The 12,868-nt window shown below is 38.2% G+C and overlaps 1 protein-coding gene across 1 annotated transcript in view; it reads right to left on the bottom strand.

Moving 5' to 3' along the window:
- MYRFL (myelin regulatory factor like) overlaps nt 1-12,868 on the bottom strand; it is a 133,433-nt gene that overhangs the window by 35,264 nt on the left and 85,301 nt on the right. The gene's annotated exons all lie outside the window — the stretch shown is intronic.

Genomic DNA, 12,868 nt, shown 5'->3' with positions numbered 1-12,868 from the left:
AGTATAAGAAGAATACAAAACATGTCTATATTTTCTTACATTAATAAAATGAAGAATAAACAAAAACTAACTTAAAATTGTTACACATAATGGAAAGGAAGAAACAAGATGGGTGAAATGGATAGAACCCAGATTCTCTGAATGTATCCTGTTTTTATAAATTAACCTTTAGAATATGTGGGTATTTTATGATTTTTTTTTTTTTTTTTTTTTTTTTTTTTTTCTGAGACGGAGTCCTGCTCTGTCACCCAGGCTGGAGTGCAGTGGCATTATCTCGGCTCACTGCAAGCTCTGCCTCCCGGGTTCACACCATTCTCTTGCCTCAGCCTCCTGAGTAGCTGGGACTACAGGTGCCCACCACCACGCCCGGCTAATTTTTTGTATTTTTAGTAGAGACGGGGTTTCACTGTGTTAGCCAGGATGGTCTTGATCTCCTGACCTCGTGATCCACCCTCCTTGGTATCCCAAAGTGCTGGGATTACAGGCGTGAGCCACTGCGCCTGGCCCATATGTAGGTATTTTAAATATGTATAAAAAATAAACAAAATTTTTAAAAACATCCCCTAGAAACAGAAGGCAAAATAAAACAAATAAGCCTAATTGGGTATTGAGTTTCTGGTTTAACCTTACAGTGAAGAGTGACATTAAGTGACTTCAAAACGTAGTGATTTGACTGCCCATTCCCAAAGAGATAGAGCCTAAAGACAAAAAATAAAAATTTAAAAAAAAAATCAACCAGCAAGGGAATCTTAAGCTTTTCAATAATCATACTGTTAGTAATAATAGTGATGGATTATACACACATAGATAGCACACATATATATTTGGATAAAACAAATACATAGTTAATAGTGCTATAAACCAAGATTTTTAGCATTTAAGAAAAGAGATATAAACATAAAATTAAAACATTTAGTAAAAGCCTAGCAAATCTAAATTTGTTAGAAATATTACTATTAATTTCTGATATATTTTATTTCTTAAAAGAAAAAGACATTTTCTAGCTACATTAACTAAAAAGGACTGGAAAAAAACTTCCCACCTACTAACCATGAAGACTCCTCATTGTAGTCTCTAAATACCATTCCCAGTGAAAGGACCCAGATTTTGAGTACTTTTCCAGATTTGGGGTAAGATATGTCTGAGGTGAACCTGGAACATCTTTCAATATGAGAAAATAAGGAAGCTATCACAGAGTACTGTGGTTGGGTCAAAATGACTCAGGAGCTAACTGAAGAAGCTCTCATTGGCCAAAGATAGAACATTAAAGGGCTAATTACCATGATAGAACAAAGAATCAAATGTGCTTTAAAAGCATCCAAAATCCTATTCAATTTTTAAAAATAGTTTATTATTTACCTTTGGGAGACATTAAGGGCTTAACTCATTTTTTTTAAATCTTGTAAATAAAAGAATAAAACTTTGTCCTGCCTGTCCTATATAACATCTACATATTTGAAAGTTCATTTAAAAAGTATTCCAGATAATAAATTCCAGAGAATAAATGAAGAAGAAATGATAGAGTATCACTGTTTTCCAACCCCTAATGAAACAATAGATCTAGGCAATAATCCTCAATGTCTACTAAAACTATTGCATGTATTTGTTTCTTTGTTTTATACATACACATGTAAAAACAATTGGGGAAATTTCAACACCAACTGGATTTGATAATATTAAGAAATTACTGTACATTTTTAGGTGTGATAATGTTATAGTGGTTCTGGTTTTAAGAGGTCATTTTTCTTTCAGAAAAAAGTATTGACAATATATAATAAAATAGTATGATGTTGGAGGTTGCTTTAAATAATCTAGTTGGTGGAAGAGGGTCGTTGGTGAGTGATTTAAATAAAATAAGATTGGACAAGAATTGAAATGAATAACTGGGGAATTTGAGTGAGGCATACATGGGGTTTCATTACTATTCTCTCTAGTTTTTTATACATTTGAAATTTTTCATTAAAAGTGTTTTTTTAAATCACAAAACAAAAACAAAAATCTCCTAACAAAAGCCCTTCTAAATTTTCTAATCCTGCTACAGGTTTTCCTTTACTCCTAAATTTGTTGTAATAAAAATAAGGCAGAAATTATGAAGATAGAAACAGCATTCTATGATTCTAAATCATGATAAGTGTTAAATCATTATTTACTATGTTTACCCTGTAGAGAGCCTTATACTATAATCACAGCTGTATTATTTACAGTGGGTCACATGGTCAGCTGATGTCCACCAGCAGCCCAAAACAGATTTCCAGCCGTCCTCTCTAACCCCTCCCTGCACCCTGCTCACTGGCAGGCAATCTACCATGCAGGACTGTCAGTTGGGCATCCTAAATCTCCCAAAGCCACCCACTTCTCTCCATCCTCACTGACACTACTGATACTCTTTTTTTTCCCTTGGTAACCATCTTCTTCTTTAAAAAAAAATTGCTTAATACATTAATTTATGATTTAGCTCAAGCCAAAGCAGACTATGGAGAATTATAATAAAGTCCCCTCTAAACCGCAGAAAGTTCTTTCTGCAGTGTTTTCCTCAACAGGACTTTCAATACTGCCTCATAGGATACAAGCAATGGCTGCAATTGCCTGGTTACTTGTCAATAATGATAAAAGGCCAGGTTTAATTTCTCCAACTCAAATTTGCCAGTACCATATATCTTACAGGTAGATCCAATAGGTAAGGAGATAATTCATATATTTTCCTATTCAAGAGGAAATAAAAGTGGAGAGGAAATTTACTACCACTTTCCTGATTATAATTATGGCTGGCTCTGACTTTATGGATCCATCCAATAGAAAATTACCGAAAAGTAAATTTCCAATACATATTACAGGGGTTGACTCTTACTGAAATATTTGGAGTTCTGACTTCTGTCCCCCATTGTTACAGTAAATCCAGTATAAATATGTTCAAAACTATAATCTAGAGCTTTTCTGAAAATGTTCTTTTCTATGCAAGTGATTAGGTCTGTATGAGCAGATTTGAACCAAGAACCCATATCACAGATGCCTGAGGAAATTTTTTCTAAATACACATGTCTGGACCCCATGTAGAATCTTGGATTCATGGGCCAGACACATTAGCTCACACTTGTAATCCCGGCACTTTGGGAGGCCAGGGTGGGAGGACTGCTTGAGGCTAGGAGTTCGAAGACCAGCCTGGGCAACATAGAGAGACCCCAGCTCTACAAAAAAAAAAAAAATGTTTTAAAGAAGCTTGGATTCATTAGGGCTGAGGGGCATTTTGAAAAGTCTCCCCATTTGATGCCCATCCTTGATGACTAACCATTTTGTAATTGAACCCAATTAATTACTCTACTTTGTCCAGCTATTAACGGTTTTAAATGGGGTCCACTACCTCAGCTGAAACACAACTCTACAGTTGTGATGTAAAAATGATTAAACCAGCTTGCCACCAAAATTTTCCAATGAGATTGTGAAGCAAAAGGTAGCAACTGCTTCAAATAACCTAAGAAACTTTTACTCACTGTTTGAGACTTGCTATGGAGTTAGGGTACATATGGACAGAATGAGCATGTTTTCTAAATGGGCACTAGAGGCAGTCCAGCAAGTGTATTGCACATGGAAACAACAGGAAAGCATTCATGAAATCAGAACTGTTAGTGAGCTCAGAGTGGGTATCCCTTATCTAAAACTCATCTTTCACTACAGCCCTCTTCACGCTCCATGCTCTCACCATATTGAACCATTTGCCATTCACCGAACATGGCAGGATTCCTCTAGCCTCTGGATCTAGCACATGCTGCTTCCTCTACCTGAATCACCTGTCCTCCCCTGCTCCCACCTTCCTTAACTTGGTGTCAGATTTACCTAGAGAGTGGGCTCACCTGGACAGAGCTTACATTTCATCCATAGTTGCCACTCCAGCACAGACTAATAACTCAGTACACATTTGATGATTACATGAATAAATATTCTTACAGGTGGTTCATGGCACGAGGCACTGAAAGGTCATAGTGTTGCTCTCTAGAGAAATGAAGAGAGTACCAGCGTCTAGTTTATTCTTTTATCTGAAGTACCTCTCAGAGAAGCAAAAAACAAAACAAAACAGAACAAAAACAGAAACAAAGAAAACACCTAAGGTCCAAATTCCTTTTTCATATTGGGAAATGTCCATGGAAATGTGAGTGAATTAGATAAACACTAGTGTTTATCATCTAGGGCAATGGGCTGGTGATTCGATGATATCTAACAAACCAGCTTCTACTCAGGTTAGGTCCTGTCCTCTTTGCGAGATTGGCTCAGGAAACAGATGAAAGCCCTTGAGTTCCCTCTCACCCCACCCCCTTCAGGAAATCCCTGGACTCGGCAGAACACAGCTTGGAAGCTCCTGGGTCCATTGCAGGTCTAAAGATAATGTACCCAAGATATTGGGGCACAGCCAGGCAGAGGAGCTGATTTCTCCTCTCTTTGGAAGCTACAATTCATCCTTTATTTAGTGACACTGAGCGAGGGTAACTTAGCCTGATGGCAAAGCAAGCTTCAAGAAGTTGAAACAGGCCTTTATTTCTTTCCTCATAAGAGAGCATTGCAGACTTGAAAATCTCTCCTTATGGTAAATGATGCATCTGGTGTTGCATGGACTGAGGTTGTATAATAAAACCATGGGAATAAAACAGCTTGTAATCGAGCATTGTAAAAATGATTGCCAACGGGAGAAAAACTGTCTTTAGCCAATGGGTGTGTCTGGCAATTGTTTGGGCTTTGAATAAACTCAGCTTTAGATTTTTGTCCAGGAGTTTATTTTCTGGAGAGCGTACTGGGCCCTGACATGGATTTAAAAACACAGAATCCTTAAACCAGAAAAGCAGGCTGCTGGGATGGTGTGGAAGCTCAGACTTCCAGGTGGCTTTTCAACAGGTCTCTGGAGGACAGACTTCCCTAGCATGCATATTTCTCTTGCAAACAGGACAAATCTTGGACTCATTTCTCTTCCGGTTTACATGGAAAGAGCACGAGATTCATAAAAGTGTTTAAAATTGTGTGCAATATTGTTGCCCTTTGTTTGCCTTAGAATCCTCGTTTAATTTTTGTTACTTTCATTTAAGTGCAATTTTCTGTGGAAAGGGCTTGAGTCTTTTGACGGAGACAAGTTTCCAGTTGAACTAGCAAATGCCATAGTTTGTTGTAATTCTATGATTTCTTGTCTTACCAAGATGATTAACAAGCTCCTTTTGAAGGCAGTGACTTTCTCTTGTGACTCCTCAGGGCCAACTCAGTACCTGACACAGGCACCTCAATATTCAATTGATGAACACAATCAGTAGTTCTTTATTAAGCACCTATGATATGCTAGACACTCACCTGAGTGCAGGGATAAGACAATTAGATAAAGTAGACAGGATCTCTGCCCTCATAGAGAATATTTTCTAGTGGGAGAGATTGACCAATAGCAAGTAAACCACAAATAATACAGTTCAAAGGTGTAATTAGCACTAGCAAGGAAGCTAACAAGGCATTGAAATAGAAAATAATTGTCAGTCTCTTAAGCTGTTACTATAGACTTGGTATATTCATTTTATTTTTGAAAGTACCAGGAAAGAATAAAATAATAGAGTCAAGTGAAAAGTTATATTCTTGTCCCAAAAAAGACAAGTTAACCCAATGAAACACTGAATCAAACCATTCACAGAAGGAAAAACCTAATAGCTAACATAAGAAAGAGATGCACAACTTTATTACTAATCAGAGAAAGTTAAATTAAAACAATATGATGCTCCTTTAACTCAATCAGAATTGCAAAATTTAGAAAGTCTGATAATGTCAGGTGTTGAGGATACAGAGAAACAGTAAGCCTCAAGCACTGCTGTTATGAATGAGAACTGAGCAACAGTAGGCAGTATTTTAAAGTCTGTGTGTATCCTGCACCCCACTCCTTGTATTGGTTCCAGAGAGAGCCTCACATCTCATCTCTCTCCTCCCCATTTCCTTATTGATCCTATTCGTTCACTTGACTTGACACTGTGCTTGCCCCATGTTCTCTTCCTACTTTCATCCAATCTTCTCAGCCCTCACACGTTCTTTTCTTCCTCTACAGGCCCTAATTGGGTGTGTTCCTTAAGGTGTTGCTTTCGGTTCTTTGGTTCTTTTTGTTTCTCATTCCATACAAACTTGAAAGTCCATAGGGCCAAGAAGGTAATAGATAGCAGTGATGTGAGGGCACATGAAGCCTCATTGGAGGGGCCACTTCCAAGCCCAAGTGCCCAGCCCTTCTGATATTTCAAAGGACCCATAAATCTGATACTTTTATGAAGATCTCCTAATTTTTAAATGTAGGGAACAAATCTGAAATGTTTTAAAACACTATGGGGAAAAAATGTCTGTAACCCAGACTTGGCCACAGGCTTGCAACCTGTGACCTATACCCATAACCTTTCCCTCCTTAATTAACATTTTCATCCATGGCTGCAGCTTCCTCTCTACCCTAGTTGCCCTCCCAAGTTCTACACTCACAGTCACCTTCTGGACTTTTTTTTTTTTCATCTGAATGTTCAGTTGACATCTCAAAGCCAATATTGACCTTATCTTTTCCTCAGAAAATCACTTCTCCTTCAGATTTCCTTAAGTTAATAAAACCACTTCTCTTCCTTTCATGGAGATTTAAAAACTCAGGCATTAATATACACAAATTTTTGTCAGCAGTATCCACAATGTATCAGATACTGTACTAATCAACACAGCACTGATGAGGCAGATTCTCTGACCTCAGGAGTCTCACAGTCTAGTGAAGGAGAAAGATAACGGAAAGAGAATGGCAATACAATGTGATAAATACTCTAGAAGATGTATATGCAGAGGCCTAAGGCAGTACAGAAACAGGATCAACCAAGGCATCACAGAATTCATTAATTCATGTTACCAATATTTGTTGAATTCCTACAGTACTTAAAGTTCTGGGGTAAAAGCCACAATAAAGTGTTGGATAGTTTTAAAATGCATAAATTTCTGCTCTCATACAACTAATAGGAGAGATTGGCAAAAAAAAAAAAAGTCAGTGAATAAACAAGATGATTTCAGTTAGGGACAAATACCCTCCAGGCTGCCCTGAACAAGTTTACAGTTTGTTTACAGCACAGGCCCAACCGAGTGGGTGGATAGGGTCTGCAGCAGCCAGAGGAGGCACCTTTTTAAAATTAGAGCAATGGCACTACACATTCTTACAGTGGCCCTGACTCTTAAAAACAAAATGAAACCAAGTGATGCAGGGACTATTTTATATGGGGTGGTTAAGGAGGGCCTCGGCACTGCTCTAACGTCCAAATGATGAGATCATCTGAAGAGTCTTTAGGGCTGAGAACCACTCAACAGAACAGCTCTGAGGCAGAAATATACTTGGCAGGTTTGAGGAACAGAGAGAGGGAGGGGCTGGGGGAAGGGGAGCCGTGGAAGCTACTGGAGAGAGATGAAAGCTAGGCAGCACAGGGAAACGCCAGGCTTTTGAAGGAATATGTAGGAGTTTTCAGTGCAAAGTGTTGGGCAGTAGCAAAGGCTTCCAAGGTAAGGACACAAACACATCATATTCTGAAAGGGCCCAGCTTATTTGAGAAAATGAAATATTTTTCAAATATAAATGACCTTCTCACTTATTTAGTCATTTAGTCTGGCTGCACTGAAGGCATCATGAGATTCAGAGGTTATGGGAGCATTAGGAAACGAGTTAGAAAGAGAAGACTCCATCCAGATTGTGGAGGGGTTATAACAGTCTGTAGCCAGTAAAGGGCCAGTGGGAAAGGGAGATTATATGATCAGAGATTCGTTTTGCTTTGTTTTTAAGGAAGATAATTTTATTGGTGGCTAGCAGGTCAGTTAGGAGATCATTATAATAGTGTGGGAGAAAAATGGAAAGAATAAAGAGAATAAAGAAGAGAACTGATATACAAAGATATTGCCAAAGGAAGAAAAATAGGACTGAGTGTTTAACTGCATAACATGGACAAGAAAAAGGAAGGTTTGAGAAGCCATCTGTCCTCCCTTGGCCACACTTTCAGTCCCCAAGGTCCATCATGTCTTCTTTTGCTTGCCTCTCAAGTCTTCCCCCTTCTTTTCCACCTGTGAACCTCTTCCCCGTCTCCAGCTTTCTCCTCTCCTTCCTCTGAGCTGATGTAGTGCTTTATTTATGCATCCCATAGTATTTCTCACATTATTACTTAGAGCTTTATTACTTGTGTACCTGTCTTATCATCCCCCTCTTAGACAATAAGCTACTTGGAGACAGGAACTAAGGGTTACTTATCATTGCATCATTGAAATAGACAATTCCTGGTACATCATGATTAAAAAAAATAGAATCAATGAGTAAAAAGTACCCACATACTAAGCCACAGTAGGGTGGTGTACAGCATGCAATCTTAAATTTAAAAAAACAACAAGAATTGTCCAAGGAATAATTATTCACAAGACACACCTCACCTTTAAACAGGTTCAGTTGTGAATTACTTTAAGGCAGTACTTATATTTACTGGGTATGTTTTTCTTACACCAAGCACATCTAATAATAATGCTTAAAAAATGTGATCACCTGCCCTGAAAGAATCACAGAAACAAATAAAGTTGCCAAATAAAGAGATAGATGAATAAGCAGAAAAGACCAAGCTGCCACCGGTCTAATGCAGGGTTAGGCCAGGTGTCTACAGCCTACAGGTCCCCTTGCTTTCAGTGTCACTCCCAATCCCTCTCACTCCACCTCCTGCCACTGGGCCTTCACTAGGGCACAGGGACACTGTGGGGAATATATGAGAAGAGGCAAATTACCCCAGATAAGTAGTTTATTTTGTAAGGTCATCTCTCCTGAGAAGGGAGAAAGAAAAGCTGCTTGTACCAACTTTGACAAAGATCACCCACTTTGGTTGCTTGCATAGACAGTCTATAAAGATCCAGACATTCTTTTTTCCTATTTTGGCATCAGGTTGTGAGGTACCTGCAGAAGTGACATAGCAATCATGGAGGCAATATTTCAACATTTTCCTAAGTGTTTCTAATTTGCATTCGAACTTCAATGAAAATTTCTTTACAAAAAAGGATCAGGTGATGGGACAGAAATGGAGTGAAGAATGGAGAGGCTGTACCTTCATATGACCTCCTCCACTTATTACAGCACATGAAGCCCAGGACGTCCTGGCAAAGTTCCTTAAAACAAGCAGCCCTGGAGGTGGCAACCAAAGCCACACTGCCCACATGAATAGGTAGAAGTCCAGGAAAGCAAGAGGCTCGCTGTACATCCTGCTTGTTTTACAATTAACAAAGAACATGGGACAAGAGGAGCCACTTTACCTGTATTCTTAACAAGAAAGAAAAAGGAGATGCTCTGTGAGGCTTTTATAAGGTAGGCAGGGATAGCCCACCGTTTTGAGGGTTAAACTAGCAAACAAAGTCTATCCTCAGAAGTGAGGCACAGCACACTGCCGGGCTTCTCCTCCATCATCAGAGTGGGGAGATGTTCACTTGCTTGTGGTGTTACAGATTCTGTAAGTGAGTGTGGCCTTAGTGACGTCTCCATAGATTGCATCACTCCAGGGTCCTGTTTTTAAGAGAATCACAACATTTCCATCCTGGACTCCTGTGAGTTTTACCAATTTATAAACTGAGTGCTGCCTTGGCATGGTTTTCTCCTCAGGTGACACATGAATGAGGCTGGCTGCCTGGAACAGGAATGCTACCCCCTACCTCTCCAGACCTCTGAGTCTGCCTTCCTAGGAATGAGCTTAGGTTGTAGCCTCTCCTGGAAGAAGGAGGATGGACCTTGGAACTGATAGAAAAAGATTCTGTCTCAACTATTCCCAATCAACTCAACTAGGGAATGGGAAAATACTGGAAACAAAGGAGAGAACTAATTATTTGGCTGCCACAGGAAGACATTACCTACACATTGCCACTCAGGAACACTTCTTTTTGAGTGTTCTAGTGGAGGGCCACATCCAGAAGTTATATAGCTGCTTCCAGAGGGTAACCCCATAAGCCCCCACCTTGGCAGCCTGGTGACATACTCCCAAGGCTGTACCCTGGGACTTATAGCTGTGTTTATACTCCTTTCCTTTCATGACAGAAAGCTTATGAAAAAAAGCTTTAATTTTATTTTAATAATAAAATACTAAAGTTTTCTAATAATTTACTTCAAAAAAAAGGACCTTTAAATAGGCCCTAGAAATAATAAAACAGGCCCTATTTTATTTTTTCAGTAATTTATTGGAAAACTTCAGTATTTTATTATTAAAAATAAATTTCTCAGCAAAGTAGCAGGATACAAAGTCAACACAAAAATTAGCTGCATTTCTATACAATAACAGTAAGCAATCTGAAAAGAAAACTAGGAAAAAAATCCCATTTACAGTCACATCGAAAAGAATAAGACTCTTGTGAATTAACTAAGCAACATGGTAAAAGATTTGTACAATAAAAACTATAAAACATTGCTGAAAGAAATTAAAGAAAGCATAAATAAACAGAAATACATCCCATGTTCAGGGATTAGAAGACTTAATATTGTTACAATGTCAACACTACCCAAAGTGATCTACAAATTCAATGAAATCCCTATCAAAATCCCAACGTTGTCTTTTGCAGAAATAGAAAGATCTATTCTAAAATTCACATGGGATCTTAAGAGAGCCTGAAAATAGACAAGGAAATCCCCCAAAACAAGAACAAAGCTGTATGACTCACACTTCCTGATTTCAAAACTTACTACAGAGTTAGAGTAATCAAAACAGTGTGGTACTGGCATAAAGACAGACATACAGACAAATGGAATATAATAAACAGCACAGAAATAAACTCTCACGTATATGGTTAAATGATTTTAGACAAGGATGCCAAGACCATTCAATGGGAAAAGGACAGTCTTTTCAACAAATGGTGCCAGGAAAACTGGGTATCCATATACAAAAGGATGAAGCTGGACTCTTACCTAACACAAATATTAACTAAAAATGGATCAAAAACAGGAATGTAAAACCTAAAATTATAAAACTCTTAAAAGAAAACAAAGGGCACAATCTTTACAATATTGGATTTGGCAATGATTTCCTGGATAGAACACCATTGGCATAGGCAACAAAAGGGAAAATAGATAAACTGGATATCATTAAAATTTAAAACTTTTGTACATAAAGACACTATTAAGAAAGTGAAAAGACAACCCACAGAACGGGAGAAAATATTTGCAAATTATATATCTCATAAGGGATTAATATCCAGAATATATAGAGAATTCCTGAAACCTAACAACAGTAAACAACCCAAGTCAAAAATGGGCAAAGGACTTGAATTGACATTTTTCCAAAGAAGATATACACATGAACAATAAGCACATGAAAAGATGTGCAACATCACTAATCATTAGGGAAATGTAAATCAAAACCAGAATGAGATATCACCTCACACCCATTTGGATGGCTTCTGTTTGAAAAAAGAAAAAAAAATTACAAGCATCGGTGAGGACGTGGACAAACTGGAATCTTTGGGAACTGTTGGTTGGGAATGTAAAATGATATCGTCACATGGGAAATAGTATGGTGGTTCCTCAAAAAATTAAAAATAGAATTGCCATGTGATCCAGCAGTTCCACTTCTGAGTAAATATTCCCCCTAAATTGAAAACAGAATATTGAAGAGACATTTGAATACTAACAATCATAGCAGTATTATTCACAATACCTAAAACATGGAAGCAACCCAAGAGTTCATCAACATAGGAATGGATATGCAAAATGTGAATAAAGGTGAAAATTATTCAATCTTAAAAAGAAAGGAAATTTTGATACACACTGCAACATAGATGAACCTCGAGGACATTAAGCTAAGTGAAATAAGCCAGCCACAAAAAAAGAAAGAAATGCTCTATGATTCTGCTTATATGTAGTCAGAATCATAGAAACAGACAATAGAATTGTGGTTGCCAGGGGCTAGGGAAAGTGGATAATGGGGAGTTATTGTTTTACAGGTACAGAGTTTTTGTTTTACAATATGAAAAAGAGTTCTGGAGATGGATGGTGGTGATGGTTGTATAACATGATGAACGTATCAAACATCAATGACTTGTATGCTTAAAAATGGTTAAGATAATACATGTTATGTTTTGTGTATTTTACCACAATAAAAAACCTGGGAAATAAATATATAAATAAATGTTTCATGATATACCTCTCAAGTGAAATGATAGCCCAGGTCTGGGAGAGAGACTGAAGAATTGCTTCTATCGAAGATATGTTCTTGGGAAGCAGGAGGCAGTAAGTCAACTTCTGCCACTCTGCTCTTGCAGCCCTGGGCTGAGCAGGCCTCCCAGACCATGTCATCTAAGAGTTTGTGGTACAGGGGCTGGTAGGTGGAAGATGGTGGTGGTGCCTAACATGAAAAGGCATCCTCTGCTTTGCTGCTCCAAGTGTGGCTTCTGACCAGCAAGGTTGGTAAGATTGGCATTACCAGGAGGCTGGTTGGAATTGCAGGATCTCTGGCCTCACTCCATTCTTGCAGAATCAGAATCCACACTTTAATGAGATTCCCAGTGATGCATGTGCACTTTGAAGTTCAGGGAGCATTACCTCCATTAACTGACAAATTATAAATTAGTCTCCACTCAAGCATCTCTCCCCATGACTACAAAACCCTTATATCAATTGGTCTTTCCTCTCAGCATCAAATATAATAATGCAGTATAAAACAAATCAGCATCACAGTGCATTTGCAAACCTTGCAAAAATGCAGGATTTCATAGAATCAATAGATGTGGTATTAGGGAACTCCTCAAATCATACACACAGCATCGACAAGCAAGGAACTGGCAGATTTAGACCCATTACCAAATGAAGACGAGCTAATCTACAGGCATGATGGCATTCCTTCAAAAGAGAATG

Source organism: Pan paniscus, chromosome 10, assembly GCF_029289425.2.
Source record: "Pan paniscus chromosome 10, NHGRI_mPanPan1-v2.0_pri, whole genome shotgun sequence".
NCBI lineage: Eukaryota > Metazoa > Chordata > Mammalia > Primates > Hominidae > Pan > Pan paniscus.
The sequence above is the reverse complement of the archived record's forward strand: the minus strand, read 5'-3'. Positions and strand labels throughout refer to the sequence as shown.